The 17,215-nt window shown below is 44.5% G+C and overlaps 1 protein-coding gene across 3 annotated transcripts in view; it reads left to right on the top strand.

The window, feature by feature from the left end:
- The first annotated feature begins 866 nt into the window (after positions 1-866).
- SETBP1 (SET binding protein 1) overlaps positions 867-17,215 on the top strand; it is a 267,984-nt gene continuing 251,635 nt past the window's right edge. The window contains exon 1 of one of the 3 annotated variants that reach the window (XM_072359104.1): positions 867-1,342. The gene's annotated coding sequence lies outside the window, so the exon portion shown is untranslated. Of the gene's footprint in view, positions 1,343-15,934; positions 16,050-16,188; positions 16,261-17,215 lie in introns of those variants that run through there. The other 2 variants (XM_072359106.1, XM_072359105.1) reach the window with 2 other exon arrangements.

The following is a 17,215-nucleotide window of genomic DNA, read 5'->3' as shown; positions in this document are numbered from 1 at the left end:
TTAGGAAAGCGGGGCTTCTCCCCCGCCTCCCCCTGCCCTCCTCCGGCGCGGCCCGGCGCGGAGCGGCGTGGGGCGGCGCGGGGCGGCGCGGAGCAGCGCGGAGGAGGGGGGGAGCGGGCGGCCGCAGCCCCGCAGCCCGCCGGAGCTCCGGCACCAGCACGGGCCCCGCTCCGGAGACGAGAGCCAGAATAAAGAGAACAGCTTCCTCGCCGCCAAAGCAGCCTTTTTCTCGTCGCGGGTTTTGGGTTTTGCTTTTTTTTTTTTTTTTTTTTTTTTTTTTTTTTTTTTTTGGTATTTTTTTGTATTTTTTTTTTTTCTGCTCGCTCTTTCCTTTTCTTTCTCTCTCTCTCTTTCTCTCGTGATTTTTTTTTTTTTTAATTTTTTTTTTATTTTTTTTCCTCTTAAAACTCCTCTCCGGGAAAAGCAAAAGCGAAAACGCTTCCCCGCCCGCGCCCCCCTGCAAAAGGCCCCTCAAACAACCAACAACAACAAACAGAAAGAAAGAAAGAAAGAAAAAAAAAGAGAGAAAGAAAGAAAGAAAGAAAGAAAGAAAGAAAGAAAGAAAGAAAGAAAGAAAGAAAGAAAGAAAGGAAAGCAAGCAAGCAAGAAAAAAACCCTCGCTTAAAAAAAAAAAATTAAAAAAAAAGAAAGGAGAGAGAGAGAGAAGGAAAAGCGAGAGAGACAGAGAGACAGAGACAAGCTCCATCGATTTTCAAATCCAGGATTTTACCCAGTGCATTGATTTTTTTATTATTATTTTTATTTTTTCTCTCCCTCTTTTTTTTTTCCTCCTCCCCCCCACCCCCCCTCGTTCTTTCCCCCCCCCCCTTCCCCTTCCCCCCCTTTCTCCTTCTTCCCACCCCCCTTTTCCTTTTCATTTTATTTTGGATCCTGCTAAAATTAGCCGGGACTGCTCTGGGTGTTGCGTGTTAATTTGATTTACTCCGGGATTCCGGCTTCCAAGACGCCATTTTCCCCCCTTCTCGCTCTATCTCTCTCTATTTATCTATCTATCATTTATCTGCCGAGCTATCTATCCGTCTGTCTGTCCGTCCATCTCCCTCTCCCCGGGTGCCTTCCCTCCTCCCCCCGCCCTCCTCCCTCTCCGCTCTGCGTGTGCTGCGCGGCCGTGCGCTCCCCTAATCTGACAGATGAACACCGCCATGGGTTTGCCGCAACACAAGCAAAAGCACCTTTGGGGGCTGTGGCGAGGGATTGAAACCGGGATCTAAAAGAGAAGAGAGAAGAAGGGGGGAATCCGAGGGAGGAGGAGGAGGAGGAGGAAGAAAGAAGAAGAAGAGGACGCTGCTAAGAAGCCCCCACTGCCGTTTTGGGGATATGGGTTAGTAAAAAAAAAAAAAAAAAAAAAAAATCCAACAAAAAAACTGAGCCATCGAGGAAAGGTCTGTCTTGATGATACGGTTTGCAGGAGGGTCTTACCCTCCTCTCTTCTCCCCCCTCCCCACCTTTTTCCCCTCTGCATGCAAAAGTTAATGTCGTCTCCTTTTTTTTCGTGTTGTGACTTTGTAATGGCGCGGAAGGGGCTTTATTTATTTGGGGGGGCGGGAGGGGAGCGGGGTAATTTCTCCTCTGTGCAATGCATGCGAGACCTCTCCTCGAGACTCCTTCCCTCCCCATGCTTTGTGGCTGGTGGGGGTGTGTGTATTGCATGTGCGTCTTTTGGGGGGGGGGGGGGGGGTACAGCGGCGCTGCTGGGAAGGGGTTACGATTTTTTATTTTATTTATTATTATTATTATTTTTGCAAGGAGTTTGCACAATGTATTTATACCTCTTTGCCCCCCACCCCGCTTTGCTAGCCTGTATGAGCTCCCCCGATGATACCGGGGGTAGGTGGCAGCTCTGCGTGTGCATGTGGAAAGCAGGGAGAGCAGCCACCCCCCCATACCCCCCTCCCCCCCCCCCCGGTTCGTAAATTGCAGGTTAAGTGGAGCTAGAGAGCAACACTGTAACCTTCTGTGGATCCGTGTGTGTGTGTGTGTGTGCGCGAGTGTGAACGGGTGTGCGTGTGTGTGTGTGCCGGGCCGGTGCTCGGTGCTGGGTGAGGGGAGGTGGTGGGGCTCCGGTGCCCCCGGGCGTCCGTGGCCCCACTCTGCTTTTGACATTGAAAAGGACACGCGGCACTTCGCGGGAGCATGGGAGTGCTGGGGGCTGGAGAGGGATTAGGAATGCGGGACCCCTCCCCTGTTCGGCGGCGGAGCGAAGCGCGGTATCAATCGGCGTTAATAACGAGGCCGTGATTGCGGGAGAGTGGCCCCTCTCCTCGCCGCGGGTGGAAGCGGAGAGTTGAGCTTTGGGCTGTTCGTGAACGTCCCCGGGGTGTTGTCGGTGTGTATGTGTGTGTGTGTGTGTTTGTGTGTTTGAGCCGGGGGAGGCGGAGGGGGGGGGGTGGGGGTTGGAAGGGGGGCAAAATGCAGCCTGCAGCTGAGGGCGGCTATTGTCAGCCCCAGCCCTGGCGCAAGGCTTGCTGCCCACCCCCGGGCACACACACAGACTTACACGCACACACACACACACACACAAACACGCACATGCAGCCCTTCCTCGCCGGCGGGCAGGGGGATATCAGGACCCCCCAGTGGGGCGGGGGAAGCCTCCCGCTCCGCTCCCCAGTGGACGCGTGTGTGTGTGCATGAGTGTATGAGTGTGCATCACGCCGGGCACCGGCCATCCCCGCAGGGCTCCGCACCGCGCCGCCTGCCCCTGCCTGCGTGTATTTATGTGTCTAAAAAAGCCAGTTGAGAGAAGGATTTCCGATTCGTTTCCGCTTCAAATAAACGGCACTGATAATCTCGGGCCCGACGCCTGATGCTTAAAGGGCACTTCGCTGGCGGGGAGAAGCTGCCGTGCCCCCCCTCCGGGGTTCGGGTCCCCGCGGGAGAGAAGCAGAGGGAGAAGTGGGGCTGCACGGGGCGTACCCCGGGCAAAGAAGCACCGCAGCTCCGGGTAGAGGTGTTCCGGCAGCAGCCGGACCACGGTGGCCCTAGTGGGGCCGGGGGAGCAGCCCTGCTGCCTTATATGTCCATCTGTCAGCCAGCAAAGGGGGTGCGAGGCGAGCGGATCGCTGAGCCCGCTAGTCCTCTGCTGTCAGGGAGAGTAATATGATCCCGTCGGTGTTGACAGGAGGGTTTCAGGGGTGTAGGAGCGCTGGTAAATCCACCCCCATGTTGCATATTTTGGAGCCGGGCGGTAGCACTTACTGACTCGGCAGCCCCTGCAGCCAGGGATAACTTGGTGCAGGCTGCAAGAATGATATAATCGTCCGCCTGATGTTAGGAAGCAGTATCACAAACCTGCAGAATCAAGTGTCTAGGACCTCTTGTCACAGGCAGGGAAAATGCCTCTCAATGCAAACGTGCAAGTGGCTGCTCTACAGACACCTCTCTCTTACTCAGCCCTGGCAGACTGCTTTCCTCCATCATCTGATGCTTCTGCAGAAGGGACAGATATTACTATTATTATTATTATTATTATTACTGTTATTATTATTATTTTGTCCATTTGCTCTGTAGCCAAAAGGAGAAAAACCCTCCCATGTACATTAACTTTAGACTTTTAGCTTGGAAGGGTTATGTAAAAACAGGGAAGGAAAGAAAAAAAAAAAAAAAGAAAAAGAAAAAGAAAAAAAAAAAAAAAAGAAAGAAAAAACACACAGTGAATGGAGGCTTCTCTTCCACCTCTTATTGGCTTCAGCTTTTTTTTCTTTCTTTCTTCCTTTTTTTTTTTAAACTTCTCAGACTCAAAGTTTTAATTGAAACCAGAAATCTATTGAGGAGTAACTGAGCCAAGAAAACCTCTGTTTTCTCTGCAACTAGGGATGGGGAATAAATAATTTTTTGCTGATGTTATTTCAAGTTGTTTGAGCTCTTTGGTTCCTGCCAAAAAGCCCAGCATAGATTATTAACACATTATCATTTTAGGAGGATGCACTCTCTGAAATGTAATAAAATGGTGTTCTAGGTTTGTGCAGAGACATAAACTATGATAGTTGTTGGCAAACAAAAGAAACAGTGGCCATGATTTATTATTAATAATAATCATAACTGAGCTATTTAGTTTGACTTGATATTTGCTGAGTTCTCTAGTGAGGTTTCTCAGTATCATTTCCAGTAATGTACTTTGATTAAGTTGGGAACTGCTCTTCTTTAATAGCTTCTATGGCCACATGCTTAATTAACCCAAGGAGTTAAATGCTCAAAAAGGTCCAACCATCTTTTTTTTTTTTTTTTTTTTTTTTTTTCTTCATATGATGCTTAATCTTCTCTGCTGCTCAATTCTGACCCATCCTTTGAGCTCCTTTCCCCAGCACACACATTTCTGAGGTGTAAGTGCCAGTTTATCAACAGGACTCCTGTTTTCCACTAAAAGATTTAGCTAATCCCAGGGGTTTTGTTGTTGTTGTTATTGTTGTTGTTTCACCTTCTCAGTAGGGCTCAACTGCTCACACATAATCTTTCCCTTCTGTTTTCTTTTGCCTTTGGACAACACCCTCCAGGACTGAAAACCTCTTGCCTTGTGCTTGGAGGTTTGCAATTACACAGCAATTTTGACTCTTGACCCAACAAGTAGCGAGAAAGGCTACTGTCTAATGAACCACGTAAAAACAGTTCTGGGATCCAACAGATTGCTGTGATGGAAATGAAAACTCTCCAAGTGAATTGATGACTGATTTGTTTAACCATATGCCCAGGCATCTTTCTTGCTCCCCCTTAACTACCCTTCTCTGGAGTATCTGTGATCTGTGGGTCTGTAATGATGTTGAAAAGCAGCACTAAGAGCTGCCAAAATGTGCTTCATGATGCACAGCCTGCAGCAGGGACAATTCAGTCGGGTTTAAACTGTGCTCAGAAAATTCAGCACATCATTTTTGCTGTCCACAACGCGTGGGCACGCTGGGTTTTGAGCTTGTATGAGCTGCAGTTAAGCATGCATTTTACACTGGAAGCAGGACAGAAAGGTTATGCACAGAAAAAAAAGAGTATAGGTTCTCCCCTTGTTAAAAAACATGAGAAAAAAAAAAGTCCTTCCTTTACTATTGGTGACGACATAAAATGACTCATCCTTTTAAGGAAATTGTCATCTTGATTAAGATGTGCTTTAAAATCCTTCAGCTCCAGGTTTTAGCCTGAGAGTCCTGTCAGACCTGAAAATAATTTCCAAACTTTCAAAGCTGGGACTGCTTTGCTTTGTGACACATACATTAAGTCAGGTTACAAGTGCTTGACGTTAGCACAGTTCCTTCTGAGATGCACTCAAACCCATAGAGATGTCTTCTTTCTCTTTCTTCTAGCATAGTAACTTCACTTGATGTGGCTTCAGAAGTTCATTGCATCTTCACACCTGCAGCCTATCAACAGGCTCTGGATTCTGTGATCATGTTTAACTGATTGAGAGAGCCAGGGGAGGGACATGCATGAGAGCAAGAGGAAACAAAAGATATGGAGGGCAAAATAATTCCTTACACTGAGTAGACGCTGTCAGATAATACAGCTTGTCCTTCAAAGCTGGGGAAATGAGTGAAGGAATTAGTGGTGGTCACTGCTATTTGTCAGCTCTTGAGACTGAGCAGTTAGGGGCTATTTTTCCCTTTCAAAGTTGGATTTGCTTTGCAGCACAGGTTATCCAAACACAGTAATGATCTTTTAATGTAAGCTGTGGAGAAGTCGGACATGAAAAATAACCTTCTGACATTATTTCATTTAGGCTTCTGATGTCTTTTATAAAACAGAACATTTCAAAGAGTTCTCAGGTTAGCCACTTCTCTCTTCAAAAGGCCAGGTCAAAACCCTGGACCTCAAACACCCTGAAGATTGGAAGGATATAATCCTGGTTTGATTTTGACCTTTATGTCTCTAGTCCAGCTGGGGAACCTTGCAAGGTCCCAGAAACTGTATCTCTATGATATATGCCTGGCCGCCTGTTCTCCAAACCTACTTGCTCTTGTCAGTGTGTGATGATGACTCTGTTGACATGAGACATGGAGGGGAAAGTGATGGGGTTGAAGCAGTGGTGGAAAAATGGAAAGACAGTGAAGAAGTATCAGCCACTGGTGCTGCTCACGGACCAGACAGTCTTGTTTAAGTGTGGTGACAACACTGGTGTTCATGTAGGCATGCGTCCAATGCAGGAGACTTGTAGGGAAAAAAAGACTTGTACTGGTATTAAGGATGAGCCTGAGTTGTCTTTCCTGTGTAGAGCTCCCATGTGCCATTCTGAAAGCAAGCTCAATGTGTGGAAAGCCATGTAGGGGGTGACCAATATCTTTGTTGGTGGTGTCAAGGCTCTGACCTGCCCCAGTGAACACTGAAGCCTATGAGATAGGGATGCAAATGCCTTCTAGAGTGCAGCACTCAGGTTGAACCAAAACGTTTGTGGTTAGGGAGACCCATACTCAGTCTCTTCCCTTCCCCAAAGCAGTGAGGTGCTGCTCTCATGAGAGCTGCTGCACAGCCCTGTGTGCTTAAGAACCAGAATGTGGCAGGGGATGAAAGCAAAGTTTCTTCCAGTACGCTGTCTGCTGTAATAGTGCTTGGGAAAGCTGTTCAGAAGAATGTGTGGTAGGCAGACATGGGGTAACCCAGGACTCACTTAAATACCTTAAAATTAGAGATGGGTTAAAGATCGGAAGCCTGAGGTTTTACATTACTTTGAAATTTTTGTTAGCCTTAGCCTTTAAAACTGAGAGATATAAATGTATACAATGAATCATTCTGTTTCTGTCCCAGTATTTTAGCAGATGAGGAAGTTGGTTTTAAGATGGAAGGGAGAAAACAACCATACTCAAACCAGAGGTCAGGCTGCAAGGTGTTACAGTCATGTCTTTCCTCCATATGAATCCACATATCCTGAGTATCCTACTGATGTGATTTCTAAGACTTGGACACTGGCCTAACTTCCCCATGTGTTTCCAGACCCAGCATATTCTGGAGTGGTGCTTTGATCCATTCCCACCTCTCCTTGAGTCTTGCTAAAGTTTTGGTCTAGGAGAATGCAGTGGGGTTTCCACTGAAATTCCTCTGAAATCTTATTACTTTGCTAGACAAGGAAATCCTTCCTGTAGTTTTTTCTTCCCCTCCCCCCCCACCCCCTTTTTTTTTTTCTTTTTAATTATTATTATTTTATTTTTTCCCCTTTCTTTCTTTCCCTAAAACCTTCCTATGGAGCTCTATAGTGCAGATTCAATTGAATTCTATACAGAGGAATAATTCTCAGCTGAGTTCTTCTGTTCATATTTTTTTTCAGAAGGGATCAGAGATGTGAAGCTTAACTAGGGGAGTTTAGTAAGTGTTTGAACAGGATTGTATACATGCAAAGTATTATAACAGGGATCTGGGCAAAGTATTATTATACATGCCCATTATTCCTAAGGTTGCAAAACAGTTTAAAATATTAACCCATATATTCACATCCTTGTAACTTCTATAAACCTTCACCTAATGGGTTGAAAAATGTCATGTTTTCTCTTTGCTTGATGGCAATTTTCTTCCTGAAAGGTTGAATAAATTCCCTCCAGCTGTCAGTTGTTCCTTTTATTTTCCAATTTATTCAGAAAAGAAAAAAAAAAAAAAAAAAAAGTAAGAGTGGGGGTAGAAGGGGAAAAACTTCTCTCTTTTAAATTATTCTAACAATATGCTTTTAAATAGGGCAACATTCTAACCTGCTAGACTTTGATCTGATAAATGGTTGTAAACACAGGGCTTGTTGAAGGCCCCTGTCTTCTTTTGGTGAGTGAGGGGAACAAAAAAAATACAACCAACAAAGGTCACATCATCTGAAGCTATGACAACTTAAAAGTGTCATTGTGGGCATACTAAAGTCAATCAAGATCTCTTAGTCTGTTGGCCTTAACAGCATGGAACCATTCCTACAAATCCTGCTGGATAAGTGTTATAAGCGTAATTTGCCATAGGTGCTGATTTACATTAGATCCCATTTCCATGTCATGTGAAGTAGTCACAGAAGAATAGATTCTGCTCCTCCTTCCTTTTGTGGGAGCTGAAGACACATTACTTCTTGGAAAGGGTAGTCAGGCACTGGAATGCACTGCCCAGGGAGGTGGTGGAGTCACCAACCATGGGGGTGTTCAAGAAATATTTGGATGTTGTGTTGAGGAATATGATTTAGCTGGGAAGTATTGGTGATGGTTGGACTGGATGATCTTTTAGGTCTTTTCCAACCTTGATAATTCTGTGATTCTGTGATCTGCTCTTAGAACATGCCACCTTTCAGGACTAAATATTCTTTCTAAGGCTTCACTTAGTGAGCAGATCTCCCAGAGCTCTGAAGTAGAACCTCTAGCAAAATATATATATTCCTTAATAATCAAAATAACAATAAGCTGCATTGTGTCTCCAAGTGGGGACTGGAGCTTCATTCAAACATGCATCAGCCCCTAGCTGAGGAATACAACAGGAGGGATGTCTCAGTTCACAGGTCTCTTGACTTATCTGAGACTCCAAGTCCAACATCTGCCTTACTCATATTAGGAGCACAGAGAGCACCCAGGAGTGTGCTGGCCAGGAGTTCCCTCAAATATTGACCCTATACTGATCTTTAATATCTTCCAGTGAAGTTACAAAGGAATAACAAGACAAAGACCTGACCCTGCTTGAACAGTGATTTGTGTCATTAATTTTTGCCTCCTTGGAGGCAGTAAGATGCATGCTATGTCTCATAAACAGCTCCATGAATTAGTTCAGCCAGAGAGGCCTTTGGGGCATGCAGGTACTCAGCAGGCTCTTATCTCCCCTCTGACTCAACTTCTCTCAGCACTTCTGTGACTACTTCCTCCTCAGGCCCATTGCAGATGGAGCTTTTCCTTTCCTTTACCCACAGCAGATGCTGGTTGTCCTTGGTTCCTCCAACCAGCACACTCCTGTCTAATGTTTATCCCTTTTGTCTTGGAATGTTGGGCTGCTTTTTGCTCTTGTGCACACCCAGCCATGTCCACTTGTGTCCTCCTCTGTTCTGGCCTCCTTCAGACCATGAGGCTCTGAGGGAATTTTTCTTCTTCCTGTCTCAGACACCCTCTCCTTCCTCGAAGGAGTGAGATGTTCTGCAAGACACAGGAAGTGCCTTCCTCTAAGTATCCCAAATTACTGCTCTCCTTGCATGCCCTGCATAAACTGTGTTTTCCCACAGTCCCCTCCTGATGCTGGGAGTTCTTAGTACATCCGTTGCTCTGAAAGTAATGCCTCCTATTTATTTCCTTGGAAACCTCAACAGATACAGAATAAAATAATGCTATTTCGTAGAGGAAGCTCTCAGCTACAAAACATTATTTTTCAGCATAGCCACCACCATTAGCTCTCCATTTCCACAACAGTGAATAAAAGCTTGCATGTCACATCTGTAAAATTCCACACCAGTAAAGGTGAGCTACTGGCACTGCCCACACTGCTGAATGCACTACCCACCACCTCACTGTACTCACATCCACTCTTTGGTCACCATAAATGTTCATCTAGCATCAGTGAGTGTTCTACATGGAGGAATGCAGTTTCAAACCTCTGCTTCATACGCACTTCCGTGTCAGGTGCCATTTTGCCAAACTGCCCTTCTGCTGCCATCTGTCACACACTGATAAAATGTAATGGAATATTGGTGGGAAAATTCAGCCTCTACCTCCATACCACCATCTGCCTCTGGCACTGCAGACCAACATAATAAAATAGGAGGTATTAGTTTTGGAGCATCTCTCATGCATTATACAGCACAATCAGCACCAAGATATCACTGCTCACTCAACACAGAAATCCACAGTGCAATTGCCCATGAATAAAATTCAACCTTCCTTATTCATGAGCCTCATTTGAGGCATGCAGAACGCTGGATGGCGTGGGATGTGCTGCTCGTACATCCTCTAGACTAAGCATAAGATAGATCCTGGTCTGAAGCCTTCATGGTCCTTTTTGTGCAGTCACTGAAGAATGGACGCTGCATCAAGACCTGCTGCATTCCCTATCAGATGCATAGTTTTATTTTACTTATATCTTTGTGTTATTGTTATTATTATTATTTCTCAAAGGAAAGGAAAGCTGGTGTATTTTGGCACTCACGCAAGTGAAAATGAAATAATGGAAGGGGGAGAAAAAGTAGAACAGGAGAAAGGATGAGTCCTGTGGCAGTTGCAATAAACAAAAACAAAGCTTTCGTTAATGATTTATACAGATAAATTGTTTCAGGCACATTTCAGAGCACAAAGGGAAATGTTTGATCAGAGGGAGGAGAGATTACTGCCGTACCATGATGGTGTTAGAAGGAGGCTACTGACTCTGATGGCAGCTTTCCAAGAGCAGAGGCAATCTAGGAAAGTTTGGTAACACAGATGATGGAACTGTACCGGCTTTTGCTTTCTGTGGCTGGTCTCTGTGCCAGTATGCTTTCCCTGAATACCCATAAAACTTTCCATTTTAGCTTAGAGTGACTTCCACTACCTCCAGAATGGTGTACTTGGCAAGATCTGGGTAGAATGGAGTAAGCATCTGAAGTCCCCCAACAAATTTTATCGCTGTTATTAATGGAATTAAGTTCTGTTCTTCTCATGACACACACTGCTGCACCCAGCAGAGTGTTCAGGGTAGTCTGCTGCATTAACTCAGAAGTTTCCCTGGGGCATACATCACACCATCAGTGATGATGTTTGATCTGGAAGCTCAGCAACCTAGTGGTGACCCCATGTAGACAAATCTCCTGGCTTTGCTCTCTGTATTTTTATGATTTGGATCACAGCTGGCACCTCATTCTGCTTTTTAGTGTCTCAGAGGACTAATCTTCTTGAGGATGATGAGTAAAAATGGCATACGATCTCTTGTTGTCATTGGGATTGAACACCTTGATTCAGAGGTGTAAATCCAGTGAGTCGAGACCAATTGTAGAGGAATCACACAGCAGTGTTTGCCTCAGAGAGCACATGTGGGATGAGGCTGGTCCTTTTGAGTTCAGCAGAAGCAGAAGGTGTTTACAGGTCTGATGGTTATACTTCCTTGCCCTGCACCAAGGCATATCTCTGTGTTGTGAGTGAATGGATTTACAGAATTTTGGCTCAGATCTCAGGCAGGAGCTTGTAAAAGTCCTTGGGCAACACGATGGGCACCTCCCCTCCTATCACATATGGATGTTTTGCTACACTAGCTGTTGCCACAGCTGTATCTTGGGCAGTATTGTTTTTATGGACTTCGTGATTTATGGCCATATCAGTCGTTTAATTATTCAGTTGGCCCTTCCTTCAGTGCTGTATGATAGTTAGTTACTTACACAGAAAGGTGACTATCTGATCTAATTATGGACTCTCAAATCTAATTACGGAGTCAAATATGATTCTATAATCTACTCTTAATGTCTCAGTGTTGAGAAGACAGATGCATATGTGTAATGTGCACACTTACATGCCTCCATAGTTAGGAATATACGTTGTATCTCATTTATTTTTGACTCTTTATTTTATGGGAGATTATTGCAGCCTTGTCTGGTTATGTGAGATCTTCAGGTTGTCTTTTTTCTCCACCAGTGTGGCTCTTCTCATCTCTTTCTGCCAGGTTTGGGCATGCCAAGACAGAGCCATCAGTCATCTCTCCTCAGTCACGTTGGTTGAGTTGCAGAGAGCTGATAGCTCTTAGACTCAAGGCAATCCAATGGAAACATTTCTGTTGTTTTTCTTGTAACTGCCATTAATCCTTGCCCTTTATTTTCCTGTGCATAGAACACACCCGAGACAGTTAGCACCCTTCCCTTCCAGAAACAGTTCTCACAAAACCCACGCAAAATCAGAGGCAGAGGTGAAAAGGCAGGAGCAAAAGTAATGGGCAACATGGAAAGCAGGGAAGGGCAGAGGAATGCATGAAGAGCCATCGCCTTTCTCCTCTGTAACCACATGTGCACCATTCCATCGTATTAATGAATCACATGCCCTGGTTAGCTAGTTAGCTTTACAGATAATCTGTGGATTACAGGCCTTCACATATGGTCATTCTGTTTACAATTAGTCATATCAATTGAGGACCTTACACTATCTGATATATACCCACGTGTATTTGATGCTTGCCTATATCCAGGTGTATCTTACAGACGTGAGCTTTAGCAGCGTACCTGAAATTGTCATGCAGGGAAGAGCTTGATTTGCTCAAGACTGGAGATAATAGACTAACAAATACATCAGGCAAGCATGGACTGTCTGAAATTGGCAGAAAAATTGGTGATGGCCCAGTCCACTACATGGAAGGATCTGCAAGGGCAGGATGCACAGAGCAGTGCTCCATTGGGACTTGAACATCTCCAAACCATTTCCCATTCCTTATTAAGACCTGACATCCATTGGTTTTACTTGAAGGGGGAAGTCTTTCAGCATCACTTCTGTACAGACTGACACGTTAGGTGAAATAGTGTTTTCTGTGGGATGTATAGCATGGATGGAAAATAGCTGTCAAACTCATTTTTCCAGCTCCCTTCCAAAGATGGGTTGCTCGTTCAAAGTATCATGAGCGCAGGAAGAAGATAAAGCCAAGGTTCAAAGGCATGATAAATCTAGCCCCAGGGTTCTGAGAAGCAGATTAAATACACTGCTGGTGCATGATACCAATCTGGCATAAACTCATTCTGCTGCACAAATTTGCTGTGCACTTGTGTATTGTCTGCACCAGATCTGTGCTGCTGGCTCATCTGGCAGTGCATGGACCTGACACCATAGCCACTGTGGTCACAGTACCGTGCCTGAACTTCATAGTCCTTTTCTCAAAGCAAAAATGATGAAATAGCTTAGGCCTCTTTTTGTATTCTCAGAGTGGGTTAGCTGAGTTCAGTGCAGCTTGCTTCATATCAGCCCACTGGCTTTTTTTATGCCCCATGATGGAGTCTGAAGTTTCACTGACACTTCTCATAAAAGCAGGTTTCTGACCAAAACTTTCCCTTGAGTGAAATGTGGGTTGTCCAGTGGCTTCTGCCTCAGAGTCAGCTGTGTTTCAGCGGTGGCATATATAATCGAGGAAGCAACCCAGGAGTCTTTGGAGTGAAAGGTGATACGTCATAATTAAATATTGCTGCATAGTCTCCAGTGCTTTGTGGTGAATGGTTTTAAAAAGATGGAGCATAAGGAGGCTTCCAGGATTCCTGGTATTTTGCAGGGATTAGGGATTTCATAACTGTCTGTTGCATGAGAGAATGTGAGACCCAAAGGCAACAGGATGGATGTGGGATTTGGTGGATGTGAACGCCATTTCACTTTCAGCACAATGCTCTCAGACTTGTGCCTCAGTTTCTCCTTGCCCATACCTCTTATATGTAGGCATATGGATATATTTCATTACCTTCTCAAGGCATTTTGGACTCTATGGGTAAAACAAAAGCAAGCTCTGTAGCTACAGTCATGCCTGAGATTAGTGTACAATGGGATTTGGGCAACATCTCTTAAAACTGCTCCAAGCTCTCTGCTGGTGCTCCCTGTATTTAAGCAGACCAGAGAGAGAAGCAGCACAAACATTGGGCAGCTGAACCCAGCTTGCCTGTGTTTGCCTAAGCAGTGGTACCTCTGTGCTTCTGTTTGCTTGCTACAAATGCAATTGTTTCTGGGCACCAGGTAAAAGCTGTGCCAAGCATTATGCCTGCTTTCATTTTTGGAGTGTCTCAAACAGGTGCATTTCAAGCTCCAACTTCCTACTTTCACCTTTGTTTTTGTCCTTAGCAAATTTTCATTTTAATCACTTAACAGCCCTGATACCTAAATCCTTGCAAGTGTGAGCTGTTGCCCGAGGCAGGAAAAGATAGAGTATTGGAGGCCTTAATGGCCAGCACCTACATGACCCAAAGGGAGGTCTTCTCCTTCAGGCCTTTGCCTCTAGGAGAATGTCTGAGGTGAGGTGCCCAGAGGTGCTGATGAGAGACATGTGAGCAGCCAGGTTGAGCATTTGATTATTTCTCAGTACTTATCAGAGGAAGTGTGAATTGCTCCCTAATTAAGAGCTAATGCCAGCTTCTGTGAAATTTGTTGTCATTCACCTGTGAATTATCCTCCTGAAATTTAACTTGACTACAGGAAACTCGCTAGTGGTAACACTTTCCTCTGGGAGCTTAATTTGGATGGTAAAATGCCTCTGTAGATGCTTATTGAACAGGAATTGATGCTTATGTGCCTGGCAGGGCAGTGTGGGTAAGTACTTAGAAGCCTCAGCAGCCCTCATATCTTTGCTATTTAAAATAAAGCTAGGAATCTCTTGGAAAATCAGCATCTTCCTTGGTTTACCAGGTCTGTATATTGCCAACTAATGCAGAAGAACTGATTCCTGTCTTCCCTTTAGTGCTCTTGCTTGCAGGCCAGCCCAAAGTCAGGTTGATACAAACACACAGACACAAATAAGAGAGAGAAGTCCAGAAGATAAGAGTTGAACCGGAACCTGAGGTTTTCCCAGGGACTTAGCAGAAACAATTTGGGAGCTTGATTTTTAAAGTCTTTTCTTCAAGATTCAACTTGATTTTGACTTGAACTTCAGTTCTGAAGCTCAGACCCCCATGTTTTTTGGGAGAGTCGCCAGGAAGAAACTATTGCTCCTGCTGATGAAAACCCAGAGCTGAGTGGTTCCTGCAGAGCTGCAGTGTGCCCCAAACTGAAGAAAGGAGAGGTCAGGACTTCACCCAGGAGGTTACTTGTTCAGAAGTCTGAAGTGAGGTTTCCTAATTAGTCCAAGCACTTGTAGCCTGCCTAAACAAGAAAGACAAGTATAATGTCCCTGCACCCGAGTCATTTAACTATTAACCCTGAATGAGAGTAAGGAGATACCTAAAACAATGACCCAGTTAATTCTGCATGGCGTTTGAGTGCAGGGTTGCTACCTGTGGGTTTGGTGATATCATCACCTGCCAACTCTCAGCGTGACAGAAGGCCAATATTTTAAAGTAGGATTTTAAAGTTGGCTTTGGCACAAACCCATCTCACATCGGCACAATGCAATGCCTTTATTCATCTGTTGCTTTTTTTCCACTGACCCTAAGATGCACATCTGGAATGGGATAAGGAATGGGCAAAATGATCCAGAGCTTGAGGCTGAAATCTGGGGCAGAAACATGGCTTTCTATGAATCCTCCATAAAACACTCTCTAGTGATTCCAAACCTGAAAGACCCTTCCCAGCTCAGAGTACGGAGTTATGTTTCAGGTGTCACTCAACATAAGGTCCCAAAAGAGCTGTTTGTCCCATCACAGCCTTTGGTTCTTTCTTCATGCTTTTGTTTTCTGAGGGTGTGGTGGCTGCATCCTGCTGCCTTGCCTGCTGGGGCAGATGCTCTCTGTGAGAAACCTGCTTTTTTTTTTTTTTTTTTTTTTTTTTAAACCAGCATTGAGAGAGGTTAAAAGTCTGTGGGCGGAGACCAGCACAGAGTGCCCATTGTACATGCGTGCATACCAGAGCAGTAACTCCCTGGAATGCTGCACCGCTCAGCTTTTACCACCTTGTGTTTGTGTTGCAGCACAGAAGTGTGTGTACACTGTGTCCTTCTCCAAGGAGATTAACAATGTGAAATGGCAGATAAATAGGACGGCCTTTTTCTTTTTTTTTTTTTCTTTTTTATTTATTTTTATTGGACTGATTATAAGAGGAAGGTAACTCTGGCTTCCATCATCTCCATAGGCAGAAAGGAGAGGCAAGGTGCAAGGTCAGTCAATTAGGTGGAGCAGCTCCTTTCAGCTGGGAGGATTTAATGTACTAATTGCGTTAGTAATTAGTGAGTACCACATGGTAAACACTCGGGTTCAAAACAATGTAAGGGCATTAACTAATCCACCCTACAATAGATTTGAATGAGGTAAGCATTATACTTGTTTCATTGGTGGTGAAAAGGAGAGACTTGCTGACTATAGAGTGAGTCAGGGTATATGTGTGAGGCTGGGCCTGTTAGTTCTTCAAGATCATCTTCAGTAAGACCAGCACAGCAGCAAATGTGGGAAATGAACCTTCTCCATATTGCCAGAAGTTCTACACAGCTTTAAGCATAAGCTTTATTTTTATTTATTTGTTTATTTTGTGTATGTGTGTTGTTGTAGTAAGGTACTTCTATCTACTCTGAGCTTCAGAATGTTTTCCTAAGTTAGATAGCAGTTCAGGTTCCATGACACCTGTTTTGTTGTATTTTTTATTTTTTTTTCCACTTTCTTTTCTGCTTGTTCTGTCAGCTCGTGCTATTTATGGGAAGTTTATTTGAATTTGTGTCTGCTGGGATATGGGTGGAGGCCACCCAATGACTTCACAGGGCTGTAAGGTACTTCGGACTTTCCATTACAAACCATATATGCTAGGGCTGGACAAGCGACCTATGGCCATACTCTGATGGAAATATAACTATGTAACTTAAGGAAAGGTGCTTTTTAGTACTTCTTCCTGAACTTTAAGCTTATGCAAGGCATTTATAAAAAACAAAACAAAGAACAAGTTAGTGGCACAAAGACATGTGATTTTTCTGGGTGAGTTATGATTTTAAGCAAAAGGGCCCACATCCATAGTGGAGTTATGATTTCATGACAGGTAGCTATTTATTTTATTTTATTTTTTGTCTGTTTGTTACAATTTATTCCTTCTAAGAATTGCCTGAGAAACCCCCGACTGTTCTCAGATCCTGCTTGTAGTTGGTCAAGGGGTGTGGTTTGGCAGTGCGGTAGTGCTCATCTAGTAGGGAGTTGCTGCTGTAAAGGTAGGTCTGTGCTGCCAGCCCTTACTTCTGACAGTGCCTTCTGTGCTTCTCCTTGCTTCAAAAGGGATATTCCTCTGATCCATCAGGGAGCCGTTTTGGGGTACTACAGTAGAAAAATATATGTAAATATGTTTATTTCTCTCAGACACGTTTGGCTCCTAATGAAGATGAAAATCTAAAATGGCTTTGTGTGGTGGCCTCAGAGGTGGAGGTTATTTGCTTGATATTAGACAAAGAAAGTACAAAAAACTTTTCACGCCTTTAAGGACATTTTGCGTATCTTTCTTTCTCTCTTGTTTTTGTTTTGTAGTTGTTTTTTCCTTAACAAAGTATTTGGTATTTGGCTTAGTTTGCATGTATGGGTGATGCGTCTTCTGCCTCGGCTGAGTACTCGCAGCTTCTCCCACCAACAGTGGCCAAGTTGAGTGCTTTCATTTTGAGAGGCTCTGTCTGATGCCTTAATCAAAGCTCACATTTCAAGGACATGAGAGCACAGTTGTTGCTTCAGGGGGCTCAAGCATTTTCT

This window comes from Excalfactoria chinensis, chromosome Z (assembly GCF_039878825.1).
Source record: "Excalfactoria chinensis isolate bCotChi1 chromosome Z, bCotChi1.hap2, whole genome shotgun sequence".
NCBI lineage: Eukaryota > Metazoa > Chordata > Aves > Galliformes > Phasianidae > Excalfactoria > Excalfactoria chinensis.
This window is presented reverse-complemented; position numbering and strand designations above follow the sequence as displayed.